We start from the raw sequence: 5,000 nt of genomic DNA, 5'->3' as shown, positions 1-5,000 counted from the left end.
AAATATCTAGACGTGGAAAGGTTTAAACAAATAGACAGAGAGAGAGAGGGAGAGAGAGAGAGAGAGAGAGAGAGGAGAGAGAGAGAGAGAGAGGAGGGAGGGAGAGAGAGGGAGAGAGAGAGAGAGGGGGAGAGAGAGAGGGAGAGGGAGAGAGAAGGAGAGAGAGAGAGAGGGAGAGGGAGGGAGAGAGAGGGGGAGGAAGAAAAAAAAAGAGAGAGAGAGAGTGAGAGAGAGAGAGAGAGGGAGGGAGAGAGAGGGAGAGAGAGAGAGGGAGAGGGAGGGAGAGAGAGAGAGAGATAGAGAGAGGAAGGGGGAGGAAGAAAGAGAGAGAGGGGGGTGAAGAGAGAGAGAGAGGGTGGAGGGAGAGAGAGGGGACGGGGAGGAAGAGAGAGAGAGAGAGAGAGAGAGAGAGAGAGAGGGTGAAGAGAGAGAGAGAGAGAGGAGTGGGAGGGGGTAGGCGATAGGAAAATGAAATATAAAAGAGAAACAGTGGCCATGTCGTCTTCACGTATTTGAATTGGCCGGCCAGGGCAAATACCATTATAAAGAAGGAACCCATTTTTTTTTATTATTCAGGCTTAGAAAACGCTGAAATTGTTGATGAAGAAGTTAGATAGCCAGACCAGATATAACTGCCGAGAGCTTACAAAACACTTTTTCGAAAATTGTTTCGGTTATGAAATATCTTAGCCCATATTATTAGCTTTATCGATATAAATTTTAGCCAGGATTATTTTACTCCATATTATATCGATATATATTTTAGCCAGGATTATTTTACTCCATATTATATCGATATAAATTTTAGCCAGGATTATTTTACTCCATATTATATCGATATAAATTTTAGCCAGGATTATTTTACTCCATATCATATCGATATACATTTTAGCCAGGATTATTTTACTCCATATTATATCGATATAAATTTTAGCCAGGATTATTTTACTCCATATTATATCGATATAAATTTTAGCCAGGATTATTTTACTCCATATTATATCGATATAAATTTTAGCCAGGATTATTTTACTCCATATTATATCGATATAAATTTTAGCCAGGATTATTTTACTCCATATTATATCGATATAAACTTTAGCCAGGATTATTTTACTCCATATTATATCGATATAAACTTTAGCCAGGATTATTTTACTCCATATTATATCGATATAAATTTTAGCCAGGATTATTTTACTCCTTACCATGTTATTTGAATTTTGGCCAGGATTGTTTTACTCAATATTATATCGATATAAAATTTGGCCATAAAATTTTTACTCAATATTATATCAATTTAAATTTTAGCCATGAGACTTTCATTCCGTATTATATTGATTTAAATTTCGACCGAAAAAAATACAAACTTTTACTTCAAATTATATTTGAAGTCCCAGGTTTGAGATTTTTGCCACGATGAGGGTCACCTTAATCATCGATAATTGAAGGCTGGGTTTTCTGGCCAAATTCTGAATTTCGTGTTTTTTTCCAGAGTACGAGAGTGGAGAAAGTAGATGGTGGCGACTGATAAAGCCTGGTGGTCCTGGGATGGATACGGTTGTTTATTGAATTTGAAGAACTGACTGTCAATGAGTTTGCTGGATGGCTGATGGGGTGTGTTGGGGAAGGTGAGGAGGAGGAGGAGGAGGAGGAGGAGGATGAGGAGGAGGAAGAGGAGGAGGAGCAGGAGGAGGAGGAGGAGAAGAAGGAGGAGAGGAAGAAGAGGAGGAGGAAGATGAGGAGGAGGAGGAGGAGGAGAAGGAGGAGGAGGTGGAGGAAGATGAGGATGAGAAGAGGAGGAGGAAGAGGAGGAGGAACAGGAGGAGGAGGAGGATGAGGAGAAGGAGGAAGATGAGGAGGAGGAGGAGGAGGAGGAGGAGTAGGAAGAGGAGGATGAGGAAGAGGAGGAGGAGGGTGAGGAGGAGGACGAAGATGAGGAGGAGAAAGGAGGAGGAAGAGGAGGAGGAGGAGGAGGAGGAGGAAGAGGAGGAGGAAGAGAAGGTGGAGGAAGAGAGGAGGAGGAGGAGGAGGAGGAAGAGGAGGAGGAGGAGGAGAGAGGAGGAGGAGGAAGATGAGGAGGAGAGGAGGAGGAGTAGGAAGAGGAGGATGAGGAAGAGGAGGAGGAGGAGGAAGAGGAGGAGGAGGATGAGGAGGAGGAGGAGGAGTAGGAAGAGGAGGATGAGGAAGACGAGGAGGAGGAGGAGGAAGAGGAGGAGGAGGATGAGGAGGAGGAAGAGGGATGGGAAGATGAGGAGGAGGAGGAGGAGGAAGAGGAGGAGGAGGAAGAGGAGGAGGAAGAGGAGGATGAGGAGGATGAGGAGGAGAAAAAGAGGAGGAGGAAGAGGAGGAGGAGGAGGAGGAAGAGGAGGAGAAGAAGGAGGAGAGGAAGAAGAGGAGGAGGAAGATGAGGAGGAGGAGGAGGAGGAGAAGGAGGAGGTGGAGGAAGAAGAGGAGGTGGAGGAGGAGGAGGAAGATCAGGAGGAGGAGGAAGAGGAGGAAGAGGAAAAGGAGGAAGAGGAGGTGGCGGAGGAGGAGGGGGTGGAAGAGGAGGAGGAGGAAGAGGAGGAGGAGGAAGAGGAGGTGGAGGAGAGGGAGGACGAGGAGGAGGAGGTGGAGGAGGAGGAGTGGGTGGAAGAGGAGGTGGAGGAGAAGGAGAAGGAGGAGGAGAAGGAGGAGGAGGAGGAGGAGAGGAGAGGCAGGACGAGGAGGAGGAGGAGGAGGAGGAGGAGAAGGAGGAGGAGGAGGAGGAGAAGGAGGAGGAAGAGGAGGAGGAGAAGGAGAGGGAGGACGAGGAGGAGGAGAAGGAGAGGGAGGACGAGGAGGAGGAGGAGGAGGAGGAGGAGGAGGAGGAGGAGGAGGAGGAGGAGGAGAAGGAGGAAGAGGAGAAGAAGGAGGAGGAAGAGGAGGAGAAGGAGGAGGTAGAGGAGGAGGAGAAGGAGAAGGAGGAGGAGGAAGATGAGGAGGAGGAAGAGGAGGAGAAAGATGAAGATGATGAGGAGGAGGAGGAGGAGAAGGAAGAGGAGGAGGAAGATGAGGAGGAGGAGGAGAAGGAAGAGGAGGAGGAAGATGAGGAGGTGGAGGAGAAGGTGGAGGAGGAGGGTAGGAGGAGGAGGAGGAGGAGGAGGAGGAGGAGGAGGAGGAGGAAGAGGAGGAGGAGGAAGAAGAAGATGAGGACAAGAGAGGGAGAAAGTGGTGTGGAGAAGCGTGATGACGGTCGTGGTGATGGTGGGAATATGGTCATCATCATCATCATCATCATCATCATCATCATCATCATCATATCATCATCATCATAACCCTCATCATCATCATAACCCTCATCATCATCATCATCATCATCATCAGCAACATCATCATCATCAACAACCACACTACTACAACAATTAATATTGGCTCACTCACACTCACATAATCAATTCAAACCGCCACATTAAAATTTCTCTTCTCCTCTTTTCTAAAAATTCCTTTCATCTTTTGTGTTTATCAAACACTGACAAAACCCCTTTATGTCTACCCCCCCCCCCCCCCCAAGCCCCCACCCCTTCCCCCCTTCCCCTCCCCCGCCACCCCTCAATCCCCCCTCCTCCCCTTCCCCCTACATACAAAATATCGTCAAACCCCTTCATGTCTCGTTTTACGCCCCCCCCCCCCCCCCCTTCCTCCCTTCTCCCTCCCCCCTTTCCCCTCCCCCTACATACAAAATACCGTTACAATCCTGCAAAGACCGACTCGTTGAAAAAAACTCGCCAGGCGTATCCAGACGCGTTTCCGTTCGACTCAACGCGATCGTGGTGAGCACTCAATGGGTTCTCACGACGTGGGAGCTAAGCATGACAACACCATTCGCGCTAACCAGACGTCAACGTTAAAAGTCCCGATTTCCGCTAAACCGTATTTGTCACCAACCACCAACCATGGCTGTATGGTCTTGTGATATGACAATCTCTTTCGGATCGGAAGGTCCTGGGTTCGAGCCTCGTGCTCGGCGCATACTTGAGTCCTTGGAAAAGGCTCTTTACTTCCATTCTCTCACCGTACTCAGGTGTAAAATGAGTGCCTGGCCGTTAACATCGTTGTCTTTGTCCGAAAAATTGTAATATCGCCTAACAGGCGTCATGTCCTGTCCTACATGTTAAATGTTGCTGTTGACCAGGGACTCCTTGTAAAGCGCTTTGAGCACATTTCAGTGGCTATATAAAGCTCAATTATTATTTTTTAACCAACACACCAAACCCAAATCGGTAGGCGGCCTCCCGATATACATAGCTCAGTAGGTAGAGCACTCGCTTCGCACGAAAAGGGACGGTTTTGATCGATCCCGGGTGCAGTCGAGATTATTTTTTTTTTTTTTGTGGTTTGTTTCTGACCCCGCTGTCCACCCAACAGTGTGAATGGGTAGCTGAGTTTGTTAGATATGGCGGAAAGTTCTTTGCGATAGACAAGTGCGTCTATGTGGTCTCGTGGTATAACACTCGCTTTTGGATTTGGAGGTCCTGAGTTCGAGCCTCGCTCGGCGCATAGTTGAGTCCTTGGAAAAGGGTCTTTACTCACATTCTTTCACTGTACTCAGGAGTAAAACGAATACCTGACCGTTAAATTGTAATATCGCCTAACAGGTGTCATGTTTCGTCCTACATTTAAATTTTGTATGTTGCTGTTGGTCTGGGATCCATTGTAAAGCACTTTGAGCCCATTAAGTGGATATTGCGCTATATAAAAACTCAAGTTGAAAGTTTTAGTGTCCTATCCCAAGGATAACAAGCTATTGCTATTGTCTGTTTCACGCTATATATTGAGAGAGAGAGAGAGAGAGAGAGAGAGAGAGAGAATGGAGAGAGAGAACGGAGAGAGAGAGAGAGAGAGAGAGAGAGAGAGAGAGAGGGGGGGGAGGGAGATAAAGGGAGAGGGGGAAAGAAAAAAAACAAACAAAAAGAGAGAGATAGAGATAGATAGATAGATCGTTAGATATATATATATATATATATATATATATATAT

General features: G+C 46.9%; 1 protein-coding gene across 7 annotated transcripts in view; it reads left to right on the top strand.

Moving 5' to 3' along the window:
- LOC144960010 (uncharacterized) overlaps positions 1 to 5,000 on the top strand; it is a 147,985-nt gene that overhangs the window by 96,783 nt on the left and 46,202 nt on the right. The window lies entirely within an intron of this gene.

Source organism: Berghia stephanieae, chromosome 14 (assembly GCF_034508935.2).
Source record: "Berghia stephanieae isolate SIO BIC M18660-M18661 chromosome 14, UCSD_Bste_1.3, whole genome shotgun sequence".
NCBI lineage: Eukaryota > Metazoa > Mollusca > Gastropoda > Nudibranchia > Aeolidiidae > Berghia > Berghia stephanieae.
The sequence above is the reverse complement of the archived record's forward strand: the minus strand, read 5'-3'. Positions and strand labels throughout refer to the sequence as shown.